Below are 15,941 nucleotides of genomic sequence, written 5' to 3'. Positions count from 1 at the left end.
TGGTCAAAGTAAAATTTGGTTCCCGGGGGTGATGATGCACTCCAGTCCCTCCGGTGCCCACCTCTCGCGGAAGGCTGCGAGCGTACCGGTGGACACCGCGTGCTCCATCTCCAGGGACACCCTGGCTCGGATGTAACCGCGGAAAAGAGGCAGGCAGTCGGGCTGAACGACCCCCTCGACCGCCCGCTGCCTGGACCGGTTGATGGCTCCCTTGGCTAGGCCCAGGAGCAGTCCTAACGAGGAGGCCCTCGGACCTGCCCGTTCCCCTCCGCACAGGGTGCGCAAAGATCAGGAGTGTGGGACTGAAGTGCAGCCAGGATTTGAGGAGCAGCCCCTTCAAATATTGGAAGAGGGGCTGCAACCTCGAGCATTTCAGTAAAAACGTGGAACCACGCGTAAACCCGGAACGAGCGAGCCACCGACGGCCAAAGGCACGGCCACGGAAAATGTGGGCCAGTGTTTAACAGACACAAGTAATGAATTGGCAGTAGATCAGCTACCAAGAGCTAAATGGAGCCTTCTCCACCGTAAGGAAAAAAATATCTACTTACTGGTAAACCGAGAGAGCCAGGCGGGCCTAGTGGACCTCCGAAACCTGGAAGGCCCTAAAATAGGGAGGGAAAGAAAGGAACATTAAAAGTAATGAATCATAAAAAGATGAGAGACTAACAGACATCCTGTGGCGTTGCCCAAAATGTGCACATTTATAAAGATAAATCACACAGAGGTACACCATCGGTGGCCGTGCCTTCTGTCGCCTGGGCCCCAAGCTCTGGAACTCCCTCCCTAAACCTCTCCGCCTCTCTACCTCTCTCTCTCCTCCTTTAAGACGCTCCTCAAAGCCTCCCTCTTTGGCCGAGCTCCTGTCCCGCTATCTCCTTCTGTGCCCTCGTGTCAAACTTTGCTTTTATTAACGGAAGCCACACCGTCGCTGGACCACCGGGGAAAAAGGTTGTTTTGGCATCGTCGGGCGGGCCGGAGATTTTCCGAGGGGTCTGGGATGGTGAGGGGGGGGGGGGGGGGGGGGGGGGGAGTGGTTTAATCGGCGGCGCGCACGGTGATGACGCGCTTACCGCGGATCGGCAGCAGCGGAGCGGTAAGGGGGGGGGAGGGGGGGTTCGGGTCACCGTCGGGAAACCTCGAGAGAGAGAGAGAGAGAGAGAGAGAGAGAGAGAGAGAGCAATTGGGCTATCAGCTGTCATTCCGTCAAAAGTCAGCAGCCACTCCACTCCGCACCGTGGAGGTGGTAACAGGCCTGACGGAGACGGGCATATTTCGGCACTTTTTGCCACCATTTTGTACGTTCGGCATTTGGTGAAGATGCAGATTTTGGAAAGTTATTGGAGGCGATAGTATTTGTTGAGGGTGAGCGCTACCATCCGAGATGAAGTGCTCAGCTCCTTCGTGCCATCAGACCATTTGCTGGAAGCTTTGCGTCACCAGAACACGTCGAGGCCACCTTCTCATAAACCACGGCGCTCCCTCAACGTGCACACCACAACCCGTGCCGCGCAAGGCCACCGTGGCAGAGAGAATTGGGAGCCGAGCAAAACTGGCACGCGGGTGTGGCACGAGTGGCCTTCAGCGGACTGGCATCCAATTAATGCCTCGTTTATGGTCACCTCGCCGGAGGCAGGGTACCAGGGACAGCCAGGCTCACCGGCTGCCGATAGCAGTGCCGAATGTTCCTGGGCGCATGGTTGGCCAGTGAGGACCTCCCCCGCCACACACAACATCAGCCAAAAGCGGCGCTCGGAATCATGACCCGTCAAACAACTGGGGCGGCCGCCGTACTCACGATTTCTCCCTTGGGGCCTTGCGTTCCTTGGTTGCCTGGGAGACCGCGATCCCCCTTCTCGCCCATCTCACCGGGAGGCCCGATCAGGCCAATCAAACCAGAGTGCCCCTACAAAGGACAAACAGGGAAAACAACAGGAGAGTAAGAACGCTGCCATCACCCTTGAATCAGACCCACCCCGTCACCGTAAGAAAGAAAGACCTGCATTTATATAGCACTTTTCACGACCACCGCACGCCCCAAAGCGCTTTACAGCCAATGAAGGACTTTTGGAATGCAGTCACTGTTGTAATGTGGGAAACGCGGCAGCCAATTTGCGCACAGCAAGCTCCCACACACAGCAATGTGATAATGACCAGATAATCTGTTTTAGCGATGTTGGTCAAGGGATAAATATTGGCCTCAGGACCCCGGGAATAACTCCCCTGCTCTTCTCTGAAATAGTGTCACGGGATCTTTTACGTCCACCTGAGAGGGCAAGCGGGTCCTCGGTTTAACGTCTCATCCGAAAGACGGCACCTCCGACAGTGCGGCGCTCCCTCAGTACACTGCCCCTCCAACAGTGCGGCGTTCCCTCAGTACACTGCCCCTCCGACAGTGCGGCGCTCCCTCAGCACACCGCCCCTCCGACAGTGCGGCGCTCCCTCAGTACACTGCCCCTCCGACAGTGCGTACTCCCTCAGCACTGCCCCTCTGACAGTGCGGCGCTCCCTCAGCACTGCCCCTCCGACAGTGCGGCGCTCCCTCAGTACACTGCCCCTCCGACAGTGCGGCGCTCCCTCAGCACTGCCCCTCCGACAGTGCGGCGCTCCCTCAGTACACTGCCCCTCCGACAGTGCGGCGCTCCCTCAGTACACTGCCCCTCCGGCAGTGCGGCGCTCCCTCAGTACACTGCCCCTCCGACAGTGCGGCGCTCCCTCAGTACACTGCCCCTCCGGCAGTGCGGCGCTCCCTCAGTACACTGCCCCTCCGACAGTGCGGCGCTCCCTCAGTACACTGCCCCTCCGGCAGTGCGGCGCTCCCTCAGTACACTGCCCCTCCGACAGTGCGGCGCTCCCTCAGTACACCGCCCCTCCGACAGTGCGGCGCTCCCTCAGTACACTGCCCCTCCAACAGTGCGGCGTTCCCTCAGTACACCGCCCCTCCGACAGTGCGGCGCTCCCTCAGTACACTGCCCCTCCGACAGTGCGGCGCTCCCTCAGTACACTGCCCCTCCGACAGTGCGGCGCTCCCTCAGTACACTGCCCCTCCGGCAGTGCGGCGCTCCCTCAGCATTGCACTGGGAGCGTCAGCCTGGATTTATGTGCTCAAGTCCCTGGAGTGGGACTTGAACCCACAACCCTCTGACTCAGAGGCGAGAGTGCTGCCCACTGAGCCACGGCTGACACTAAGCACACTGAAGTGCTTGGAGCTGATCAATCGGTTTCTCAGGCCAAGTGATTCCATTCAATCACAAGAATCCTCTGAATGGCTGGCCATCTAATCTAGTGAAGAGGAGTACAGGTTTAATCCTTTTCACTGATCTATTGTCAAAGAAGTTTGGAATTCTATATCTTGGATAGCATTGCATAAAGCCAACAGTCACTCCAAAGCCATCAAAGCAACGCCTGAGTCTCATTTCAGTTGCCACCAGGTAAAGGAACTGTGTATCAAGCATTAGTTTAATGTTCTTACCCGATATTTTGAGATTAGTAACGTGTCTATTTACTGTAACTATACCGTTTGTACTGAGCACTGTCTATTCACCTGTTTAATGCAAGGGCAGCAGGCGCATGGGAACACCACCATCTCCACGTTCCCCTCCCAGTCACACACCATCCCGACTTGTTAATATATCGGCCGTTCTTCCATCGTCGCTGGGTCACAATCCTGGAACTCCCTCCCTAACAGCACTGTGGGAGCACCTTCACCACACGGACTGCAGCGGTTCAAGAAGGCGGCTCACCACCACCACCTTCTCAAGGGGCAATTAGGGGATGGGCAATAAATGCCGGCCTTGCCAGCGACGCCCACGTCCCGTGAGTTTTTAAAAATTCGTAAGATAGGTCAGTTACTTACATATTTTCAAATCATTTAGTGAATTAAACTGTGTGAGTGGGAGAGTTTTTAAAAATTCTTTCACCAGGTCTGGGAGTCTGTGGCAAGCTCTAATACAATCATTTGAACACTGTTATTTGTGTCACAGTTTGATTCGCGTAACCGTATACATTTTAGACACTCGCAATTTCTGACAGAGTTCAAGAGAACCTCTTTACCCAGAGAGTGGTGGAAATGGGAAGCTCACAGGGCCACAAATGTTTATTTTAAAATTAATTCACAGGCTGTGGGCGTCGCTGGCAAGGCCGGCATTTATTGCCCATCTTCTAATCGCCCCTTGAGAAGGTGGTGGTGAACCGCCTTCTTGAACTGCTGCAGTCCGTGTGGTGAAGATGCTCCCACAGTGCTGATTTTGTCATAGCAGTTTGGTACAAAGGGCATCAGTGAACCAGTTGGGTTTTTATGACAATCCGGTGGTTTCATGGTCACCATTGCCGACGTTGGCTTTTCATTCCAGATTTATTTAATTCACTGAATTTAAATTCCCCAGCTGCCGCGGTGGGATTTGAACTCGGGTCTATGGATCATTAGTCCAGTCTGGGTTACTAGTCCACATAACCACTGTGCTACCGTTTGCCAGAGTGTGTGTGTTTGTGTGACATATTAAGAGTATATATCATTTGCGCCTTGGGACATTTCACATCGTTAAAGGCGCTATATAAATCGAAACTGTTCTTGTTACCATATCAGCACCAAGCTCATCGTCTACAGGGCTGTAGTGATACCCGCCCTCTTGTATGGCTCAGAGACTTGGACCATGTACAGTAGACACCTCAAGTTGCTGGAGAAATACCACCAGCGATGCCTCGGCAAGATCCTGCAAATCCCCTGGGAGGACAGACGCACCAACATTAGCGTCCTCGACCAGGCCAACATCTCCAGCATCGAAGCACTGACCACACTCGATCAGCTCCGCTGGGCAGGGCCACATTGTCCGCATGCCCCAAACAAGACTCCCAACGCAAGCGCTCTACTCGGAACTCCTACACGGTAAACGAGCCAAAGGTGGGCAGAGGAAACGTTACAAGGACACCCTCGAAGCCTTCCTGATAAAATGCTACATCCCCACTGACACCTGGGAGTCCCTGGCCCAAAGACCAGTCCGCCCTAAGTGGAGGAAGTGCATCCGGGAGGGCGCTGAGCACCTCGAGTCTCGTCGCCGAGAGGGTGCAGAAACCAAACGCAGGCAGCGGAAGGAGCGTGCGGCAAACCAGTCCCACCCACCCCTTCCCTCAACGACTATCTGTCCCACCTGTGACAGGGACCGTGGCTCTCTGTATTGGACTATTCAGCTACCTAAGGACTCATTTTTAGAGTGGAAGCAAGTCTTCCTCGATTTCGAGGGATTGCCTATGATGATGGTGACCATGGGAGATAATTCAACGGCATGGGGAGTAAATGGGAGTGTGGCACCGGCTGCTGGTGAATTTACAGAAGTGATTAGAACACGGCCATCAGAGTCAAGCACCCATCACTGACACACCACCTCATCAACAGGTCGGATTAGACTGCTTACCTTGTCACCTTTTAACCCTTCATCGCCCTTCAGGCCAAGCATACCAGGAGGGCCCTAAACAACGGGAGGAAACAGACGGTTAAATACATTAAAGGCAAGCAGGCGGGATTTAACGCGATCCCCCAGGATATAAAGGCAGGAGTGTCACACAGATGTTGACACTCTCTCGCCCTCCTGCTAGGACTGCCATCGCCCAACCCCAGCAATTCGACACACTTGCCCTCGCCACCTCTCTCTGGAGAGCGAGAGAGCAAGCGAGAGAAGTTGGGCTTCATTTTGATTGCGAAGGCGTGACGTGGAAGCCATAGCCGCTCCCCCCTCTCCCGCCCCCACCGATGGCTGTGATTGGTGGGTGAGCTCGCTCTCCAATGGCAGGCCTCTTCCTTTCCTCGGAGCAACAGGGACATTTTGCAAATCATTACTCGAAGGGAGGGAGATCGAGAGGTGCATGGGGCCCACACACACTGGGGCCTCTCCGGCTGGGTACGGCGTGAGCTCGCGCCCGAAGAGGCCCCGCAAGTTCCGGGGTCGAGGCGCGCAAAGCACATGTGCCTGAACCCGGCACGTGCGAGCTGTCGGAATGTCTTTTGACAGATCCAACGCATCACCACGCTCGTTCCTCTGGGACCACCAAGTACTTCCGTGGAAAAAAAAAAATCGGTTGGAGGCGTCCGGCCGCGGGAATCCTCCAACCACGATTTTTGGCTCATTATCTTCGGGTCAGCTGACACGTGCGGGGTCCCAGCACCATATTTAAGAATCTGTGCACCAAACCTTTGAAAGGTTCACACGGGAAGAGCAAATTATCCCGCTGAGGAAGGCACACTCCCATTTGAAGGGCTTTCACGTTCAAAATGTTGGGAGAGCGAGGCAGGAGAAGAAGAAATTAAACATTTTACACTTTCAAAAAACTAAAAAAAGGGTTAAAATAGGTTAAAAAAAAAGATTCAAATTATTGCTAAAAGCAATGCTAGAAAGGGCAGTGGAAGCAGATACAACAGTAACTTTCAAAAAGGGATTGAGATAAACACTTGAAGGGAATAATTTGTAGGTCTATGGGGAAAGAGCCGCGGGGAGGGGGGAGGTGGAGTGGGACTATTTGGTTCGCTCCTTCACAGAGACGATAGGCCGAATGGCCTCCTTCTGTGCTGTAAGATTCTATGGGCTAGACTTTCCACTTTGCTGGCTATCGCCCAGAAAATGGGTGGTGTTCCAGCGATGGCCGGCGTCTCAGCCTTACCGATCGCTGGAACATCGCCCATTTTTCGGGCCGCGAGTTTCCACTCGGCGACAGGCCAGCGGTGTGAAATGGGCGATGCGAAAGGACGGCGGTGTGACGTGCGCCCAGCGAACGGTCAGCGATGTGGAAGGCAAAAGCTTTCCCAGCAACGGCCTTCTGCGCATGCGATTTTTTTTTCTTCTATTTTCTTGGTGACTGGTTTTCCCGTGTTTCGGGAGGTCAGGGGTCATCCACACATGCGCAGAAGGCACAGGGAGGGGCAGAGAGAGAGAGAGAGAGAGAGAGAGAGAGAGAGAGAGAGAGGAGAGATATTGACACGGCAGTGAAATGGAGGAGAGAAGAGAAAGAGAGTTTTACAGAGGTTTACAGATATTTGAAAGACTTTGCAGCATACTTTATACTTTATAATATACAGTTAAGAGTTATATAGTGGCCTTGAAATTCCATTCGACCTCTTCCCGTGGGGAAACCATCTACAAAAACCAAAAAGATACGATGTACCTGCTGCTGCTGAGACTGTCCGAACTTCCGAGCCTAAGGCCCAGAGGTGACTGCGCGCACAGCACGTGCACGTGGGCACATGTGCAGGCCGGGATCTAGTGACAGCAGCCAATCAGATACAGTATAGTTTCTCATTCACAGCAATAGGAGCTCCATAAGTACAGAACACGTAAAAACCAATAAAAAAATAGAAAATAAAGTATACAATTAACATGCATCTAAATTAAATTTATTATGAAAGTTTTTCGACTTTAAAAATTTTTTTTTATTAACACTTAAAATAAACTTACCATAGTGGGGAGGGTTTTTAAAACATAAAAAGTCCTTTTATAACTTTATTCTTTATTTGTATGTGTATTTTTAACCACTTGCACCTGTAAAAGTAGGCTATACGCCTGCTTTTTCAGGCGCAGGATTTTAAAGGACATTTTCAAGGGCAAGATATTCATAAAGATCAGAAATCTTGCCCTGCAAGTGTCCTCGCTCCCGATATGCGCGAGATCTGTCAAGACCAAAAACTTGACAGATCGGAACTGTCGGTTTCCAGCGCAATATGCATTGCGCGCTGGAAACCGGCTTTTTCGATGCCTTCCCGGGTCCATAGGAACCTCGTAGGAAATTCCAGGACATCGGAATTTCAGAGCCATTATGTCTGAAATGCATCATGATGCTGAGGGGGGAGAGAAAGAGGGCGAAACCGTTCAGCGACGAAGCCAATGAGGCCCTCGTCGATGAGGTGCAGTCCCGGTGGGACCAATTGACTCGGGGTGCTCACGGGAAACCCACAACCTGTGTGTATTGGAAAATCTGGGCGGAGATCGCGGAGATGGTGCCCTCGGCTTCCCAGGAGGGGAGGGGGTCGGACCAGTGCCGGAAGTGCTGGAACAGCTTGGTAAGCTGCAGCGGGAGTAAGTTGAATTTCATATTGTACCGATGCAAATTGCAATTATAATAATGAATCTCGTGGATTGAATTTAAGTTTGTTATTCATACATGTATTGCATAAACGCCATGTTAAGATCCGGACAGGGCTCTGAACCTGGGACTATGTCAAGGGAGCTCGGCGATGTGATCCGAAACTTGGGGGCTTAATTTTCCAGCGATGTTACAGCCTGAGTTTCCACTCAAGATGAGCGATAGCCGGCCGTTTTGGGCGATATGAAGTGGAAAGTCTAGCCCCATGATTCTAAGAGAACAGAGAATTGGGAGAGGAGAGAAATTATAGCTGGGGGCGTTCAGGTTAAATGATTTTTAGCGTGAAATTGTTATATATGTAAACTTGTATTTACTCTGTACAGCCACCAGAGGGGCTCTTCCCCTGGAGTGCCAACGGATCCCATAATCCCTTGGGAGCACAGGTATTTAAGGAGGCCTCACAGGTTGGAGAGGCACTCTGGAGACCTGCAATAAAAGACTAAGGTCACACTTTATGTTGAGCTCACAGTGTTCAGTCTGACTCTTTCTCCATACACAACAGAAATGATTTGAGATATTTAATTTGCTGGCGAAGAGGTAATATTGCAGGAGTTAAGATATTCTTGATGTTGAGAGTTGATTTTTTTTTTAATAACGGTAATATTGTGTAGGGTGGTGAATCTTTGGAATTCTCTGCCCCAGAGAGCTGTGGAGGCTCAGTCGTCGAGTATATTCAAGGCTGAGATCAATAGATTTTTGGACACTGCGGGAGCAAGGGATATGGGGATCGGGCAGGAAAGTGCAGTTGAGGTCGAAGATCAGCCATGATCTTATTGAATGGCGGAGCAGGCTCGAGGGGCCGAATGGCCGACTCCTGCTCCAAGTTCTTACTTAATATTGCAGTTTAGTTCCGTGTCACAGTACAAGATCTGGAAATAAAGAAAACTGATATACCCAGGAGCGTGGTAGTTTCTGAAACTCATTCGGAGGGCAGCATTATCACCCTCACCACATTTAAAAAGTGCTTGGATGAACACTTGAAGTGCCATAACCTGCAGGGTTACAGACCTAGAGCTGGTAAGTGGGGTTAGACTGGATAACTTCTTGCTGGACGGCGCAGATACGATGGTAAGTACTGCAGCAAATAGAATACGGCCAGGGTGATCTCCTGGACTAGTTTCGATCGCCCTGGTGGGTCGGAGAGGAATTTTCCCAGATTTTTTTTTTCCCCCAATTGGCCTGGGTTTTTAAATCTGGTTTTTGCCTCTCCCAGGAGATCACATGGCTCCAGTTGGGGTGGAGTGTAGAATGGTTCAGTGTAAGAGGTGTCACAGTTGTGTGGGGCGGACTGGTTGGGCTGGGTGCTCTTTACCTTTCCGCCATTGTTCATAGGTTTATATGTAACCTTCAGGGCTGCTGAGCGAGGGCCGTGTGGCTCTTTGTCGGCCGGCGCGGACACAATGGGCCGAAATGGCCTCCTTCCGCGCTGTAAATTTCTATGTTTCTAATCTTCCAGTCTCAGATTAAATCTACTCCACCAGTCGCGTGCAAAAATCAAGACAAAAAAAGACCAATTGAATGTTAGCCTTAATAACGAGAGGGCTAGAATATAAATGGGAGGCGGTTTAGCCACAGCTATACAAAGCCCTGGTTAGACCACACCTGGAGCACTGTGTACAGTTCTGGCCTTGGAGGGAGTGCAGTGCAGATTCAGCAGAATTATATCCGGGCTCCAAGGGGATTGATTGTAAGGAGAGATTACACAAGTTAGGCTTGTGTTCCCTGAAATTTCGAAGGTGAAGGCGGATTGGTTTGAGATTTTTAGGTCCAGTTTTTCCAACGCTAAATTTTGCGCATATGCGAGAATGGGACACACATTCAAAAAATAACTAGGGGAAACATTGCTGGCAGGGGGAAGTCGAGGACAAGGGGGATTGAACCCTGAAATCAGAGCTGGGCCATTCAGGGGAGACATTAGGAAACACTTCTTCACACAAAGGATGGTAGAAGTGTGGAACTCTCTCCCACAGCAAGCGGTAGATGCTAGCTCAGTTAATAAGATTAAATCTGAGCTCAATAGATACAAGGGTATCAGGGGATATGGAGCCAAGGCGGGTGGGAAAGAGTTAGGCCACAGATCAGCCACGATCTCACTGATTCATTGCAGCAGGCGGTGAAGAAGGCAAATGGCATTGTTGGCCTTCATAGCGAGAGGATTTGAGTATAGGAGTAGGGAGGTCTTACTGCAGTTGTACAGGGCCTTGGTGAGGCCACACCTGGAATATTGTGTTCAGTTTTGCTCTACTAATCTGAGGAAGGACGTTCTTGCTATTGAGGGAGTGCAGCGAAGGTTCACCAGACTAATTCCCGGGATGGCAGGACTGACATATGAGAAGAGACTGGATCGACTGGGCCTTTATACATTGGAGTTTAGAAGGATGAGAGGGGATCTCATAGAAACATATCAAATTCTGACGGGTCACAGTCTAAGGATAAGGGGTAAGCCATTTAGGACCGAGATGAGGAGAAACTTCCTCACTCAGAGTTGTAACCTGTGGAATTCTCTACCGCAGAGAGTTGTTGATGCCAGTTCGTTAGATATATTCAAGAGGGAGTTGGATATGGCCCTTATGGCTAAAGGGGTATGGAGAGAAAGCAGGAATGGGGTACTGAGGTGAATGATCAGCAATGATTATATTGAATGGTGGTGCAGGCTCGAAGAGCCGAATGGCCTGTTCCTGCACCTATTTTCTATGTTTCTATGTTTCTATTGGCGGAACAGACTCGAGGGGCTGAGTGGCCTCCTCCTGTTGCTATCTTACCATTGGACCGGGAGGACCAGACTGACCAGGGGGCCCAGGAAGACCTTGTTCTCCCTGTTGAAAAACGAAAGACATTGTGAGTTGTTGTCCATTGATAGTATTTCCAATGGTTGGTACAGTTTATAATGAAATATGAATGATAAACATCTCTCTGCATCATTTACTTACTGCTGGGCCAGGTATCCCTCGGAGTCCTTCAGGCCCAAGATTACCCGGGGATCCTTGAGGCCCCACGGGCCCAGTCCTACCCGTTGGGCCTTCCCGTCCAGGCGAACCCTGCATGTAAAAATAACAAGGCCACATGACGATATTCCGTAATTATAGAGGATGACACTGTCAGCTGTGGCTCAGTGGGCAGCACTCTTGCCTCTGAGTCAGAAGGTTATGGGTCCAAGTCCCACTCCAGAGACTCGAGCACAAAAATCTAGGCTGGCACTCCCAATGCAGTGCTGATGGAGCGCCGCACTGACGGAGGGGCAGTGCTGAGGGAGTGCTGCACTGTCGGAGGGGCAGTACTGAAGGAGTGCTGTGCTGTCGGAGGGTTAGTACTGAGGGAGTACTGCACTATCGGAGGAGCAGTACTGAGGGAGCGCCGCACTGTTGAGGGGCAATACTGTGGGAACGCTGCACTGTTGGAGGTGCCGTCTTTCGGATGAGACATTAAACCAAGGCCCTGTCTGCTCTCTCAGGTGGAGGTAAAAGATCCCACGGCACTATTTTGAAGAAGAGCAGGGGAGTTATCCCCGGTGTCCTGGGGCCAATATTTATCCTTCAATCAACATAACAAAAACAGATTATCTGGTCATTATCACATTGCTGTGTGTAGGAGCTTGCTGTGTGCAAATTGGCTACCGCGTTTCCCACATTACAACAGTGACTACACTCCAAAAGTACTTCATTGGCTATAAAGCGCTTTGAGACATCCGGTGGTCTTGAAAGGCGCTATAGAAATGCAAGTCTTTCTTTCTTTGTAAGAAGTATAACGAATAACACAAATATTTAACGACAGCACGTGCTTTAGTTAAGAACCTTTTTTTTTTAAATCAATGAGACAGCACCTCCCAAACGCGCGACCTCTACCGCCTAGAAGGACAAGGGCAGCAGGCGCATGGGAACACCACCACCTCCACGTTCCCCTCCCAGTCACACACCATCCTGACTTGGAAATATATCGGCCGTTCCTTCATTGTCGCTGGGTCACAATCCTGGAACTCCCTCCCTAACAGCACTGTGGGAGCACCTTCACCACACGGACTGCAGCGGTTCAAGAAGGCGGCTCACCACCACCTTCTCAAGGGGCAATTAGGGATGGGCAATAAACGCCGGCTTTGCCAACGACGCCCACATCTCAGGAAAGAATACAAAATGAATCTTATTGTGCAATTGTCAAGCATTGTGAAAATGCCTTATAAAATAAGTGAGGATTTTAAATGCAGAATTATGGACAATCGCTCATATCCCCCCTCCCCCCTTCCCCAGAGACTCAGCCAAGTGGAAAATCCGAAATTGGTTTCAGCAGCTTTTGTCAGTGCCTGCGATTCACCGGTGAATCGCATTAATATTATTGCAAATGCTCACGATGCATGCAGGAAATATTAACACAGCTTTCTGCGAGTCGTGTATTTTCTCTGTACATTGGGAACCTGTTCAAAGTTAATATCCACTAATCTCGAGACTAAACTCGAGTTCTGGCAGTGCGATTATAGGGAGACTCCTAATTAAACTGAATTTATCATTGCAAGAAATTCAGATGTATCAAACCTCTGCCCATATATCCCATGGGATAGAATATCAGGGGCCCAGGGACAGCACGGGCCCAGCCCACACTGCGATATGTGAGCGCACTGGGTCTGTGCAGCAGAGCTGGTCTCCAGTCGTCCTGGTTAACCCTTGCCACTGGACCAAGACCTAGCTCTGTCAAGCCCGTGTGGTGGCTGGTGTGCAATGGTCACCCCACGTTAAAACAATCCACCCACAGGCATCTTCCACCCTTCAGGATGTAGTTCTGGATCCGAAATATTGGGTCCTTCATTGAAACACCTGTGAACTCATCCCTCGTTTCGAGGGACCGCCTATGATGATGATCAAAGCCCTGCCCATATATCCCACAGGATAGAATGTGTGTACCAAACCCCTCTCCCATGGTACAGAATATCAGTGTACCAAACCCTTATCCCACTGGATAGAATCCCAAAGGACCATGACATGGAGAAACACAATTGCTTAAATATAACCAATTCCTGCCTGGCCCAGTTTCCCGATTTAAGTTTGATGGGTGTTACCGGGACACTGCGACATCTCCCTGTTGGGGAGCCAAGCGGACGGGCAAGTTATGGATGGGCCACCCCCACAGCGCCCACGGACAGCGGTGTGGTGGGCGTCAGGATCAGTTGCCGCAACAATCCTGAGGAAAACATCCGGGCGTGGTGTCCGTTCCCGACAGTCACGCCAGTGAACTCTGGTGGAAAATGAGAGCCGGCGTCCTGAAGGGGGAGGGGGGGGGGCGGGGGCAGCTTGCATTCGGCAGTGATGCCCTCCAAGTCAAATAGCCCATGAGGCGAGGGCGAGGCAATGCTGGCCTCGTGGAACCAGAGTCTAGCAGGAGTCCACGTCGTCAGGAGATAAAGGTTTAGAGGGGATTTGAGAGGGGGCTTCTTCACGCAGAGGGTTGTGGGGATCTGGAACTCGCTGCCTGGAAGAGTGGTGGATTTGAAACCCTCACTTACTTTTAAGAGATGGTTGGATGGGCACTTAAAGTGCCGTAACCTGCAGGGTTACCAGTTTTGGTCACTTTTCTTAAGGAAGGATATACTAGCTTTGGAGGGGGTACAGAGACAATTCACGAGGCTGATTCCGGAGATGAGGGGTTTACCTTATGATGATAGATTGAGTAGACTGGGTCTTTACTCGTTGGAGTTCAGAAGGATGAGGGGTGATCTTATAGAAACATTTAAAATAATGAAAGGGATAGACAAGATAGAGGCAGAGAGGTTGTTTCTACTGGTCGGGGAGACTAGAACTAGGGGGCACAGCCTCAAAATACGGGGGAGCCAATTTAAAACCGAGTTGAGAAGGAATTTCTTCTCCCAGAGGGTTGTGAATCTGTGGAATTCTCTGCCCAAGGAAGCAGTTGAGGCTAGCTCATTGAATGTATTCAAATCACAGATAGATTTTTAACCAATAAGGGAATTAAGGGTTATGGGGAGCGGGCGGGTAAGTGGAGCTGAGTCCACGGCCAGATCAGCCATGATCTTTTTGAATGGCGGAGCAGGCTCGAGGGGCTAGATGGCCTACTCCTGTTCCTAATTCTTATGTTCTTATGTTCTTATGTTACGGACCTAGAGCTGGTAATTGGGATTAGACTGGATGACCTTTTGTTGGCCGGTGCAAATATAATGGTAAGTACTGCAGGGAATCAAATACGGCCAGGGTGATCTCCTGGACTAGTGTCGATCGCCTGGATGGGTCGGAGAGGAATTTTCCCAGATTTTTTTCTCCCTAAATTGGCCTGGGTTTTTATCTGGTTTCTGCCTCTCCCAGGAGATCCCATGGCTCCGGTTGGGGTGGAGTGTCGAATGTTTCAGTTTAAGGGGTGTCGCAGTTGTGAGAGGCGGACTGGTTGGGCTGGGTGCTCTTTGCCTTTCCGTCATTGTTCGTGGGTTTATCTGTAACCTTCAGGGCCGCTGACCGAGGGCCGTGCGGCTCTTTGTCGGCCGGCGTGGACACGACGGGCCGAAATGGCCTCCTTCCTCGTTGTAAATTTCTATGTTTCTATCGGCAGAAAACCCTCACAGTAAATTTAACAACCACGGCTTCGCGAAGCTTTGCGCTTGGCGTAGCAAGGAAGTTTGCTTATTGCGTTATTATTTCTATAAAAAGAAAGGCTATACCTTGGAACCCTTCAGACCCTCTCGGCCCTCTGCTCCCGCAGGTCCGTGAGGCCCCTGAAAGAGAGAGACTGCATTAGAACCCAGCGAACGTTTTACAATCATTCAATAAACAAGTTAGCGAGGGAGAGAGTCACAGTGTGGGACTGGTGGTCACGCAGCGTGACATTAACGTTGCCTCGGGCTGTCTCCGACGCACGTGAACAGCGTACAATTACTCGCGACAAAATAGACTCCAGTGTTGCACCAGCCCTCACGCTCAAAGGGCAGCCAAGCTTGCAATAATCGGTTGCCACGGTGATATATTTACATTGCCGTAACGTCCAAAGGCCCCCTTTTGAGAAAACGCTTTGAGTTGCAACGTGCACTGCGAACACACACAGTCCTGTGAGTGCATTGAAAACTAAACACCCCATCACCGAAAGATGGCCTTTCTTTTATGTGGCACCCGCTTTGTGTGTGTGGGAGGGGTGGTGTGTGTGTGTGTGTGTGTGTGTGTGTGTGTGTGGGGGGTGCTGATGTGGGGGGGGGTGTGTGTAGGGGGGGGTGTGTGTAGGGGGGGGTGTGTGTAGGGGGGGGTGTGTGTAGGGGGGGGTGTGTGTAGGGGGGGGTGTGTGTAGGGGGGGTGGGGGTGTGTGTAGGGGGGGGGTGTGTGTAGGGGGGGGTGTGTGTAGGGGGGGGGTGTGTGTAGGGGGGGTGTGTGTGTAGGGGGGGTGTGTGTGTAGGGGGGGGTGTGTGTAGGGGGGGGTGTGTGTAGGGGGGGGTGTGTAGGGGGGGGGTGTGTAGGGGGGGGTGTGTAGGGGGGGGGTGTGTAGGGGGGGGGTGTGTAGGGGGGGATGTGTAGGGGGGGATGTGTAGGGGGGGATGTGTAGGGGGGGGTGTGTAGGGGGGAGGTGTGTAGGGGGGGGGGTGTGTGGGGGGGGGGGGTGTGTAGGGGGGGGTGTGATTAGGGGGGGTGTGATGTGTGTAGGGGGGGGTGTGTGTAGGGGGGGGTGTGTGTAGGGGGGTGTGTGTGTAGGGGGGGGGGTGTGTGTAGGGGGGGTGTGTGTAGGGGGGGGTGTGTGTAGGGGGGGTGTGTGTAGGGGGTGTGTGTGTAGGGGGGGGTGTGTGTAGGGGGGGGTGTGTGTAGGGGGGGGTGTGTGTAGGGGGGGTGGTGTGTGTAGGG

General features: G+C 51.7%; 1 long non-coding RNA gene across 1 annotated transcript; it reads right to left on the bottom strand.

Annotated features, from left to right (window-relative positions):
• Positions 1–550: 550 nt before the first annotated feature.
• On the bottom strand, positions 551–14,833 carry LOC139250082 (uncharacterized). Its single transcript, XR_011591265.1, has 6 exons — positions 14,780–14,833; positions 11,058–11,165; positions 10,890–10,943; positions 5,412–5,465; positions 1,799–1,906; positions 551–605 (listed from the first exon to the last, which is right to left on the bottom strand). It is a non-coding gene; the product is annotated as an uncharacterized lncRNA (long non-coding RNA).
• Between the last annotated feature and the right edge of the window lie 1,108 nt (positions 14,834–15,941).

The sequence above is a fragment of the Pristiophorus japonicus genome, unplaced genomic scaffold, assembly GCF_044704955.1.
Source record: "Pristiophorus japonicus isolate sPriJap1 unplaced genomic scaffold, sPriJap1.hap1 HAP1_SCAFFOLD_3449, whole genome shotgun sequence".
Classification (NCBI taxonomy): Eukaryota; Metazoa; Chordata; class Chondrichthyes; family Pristiophoridae; genus Pristiophorus; species Pristiophorus japonicus.
Note: the sequence above shows the minus strand (reverse complement) of the source record. Positions and strands in the feature narration are given on the sequence as shown.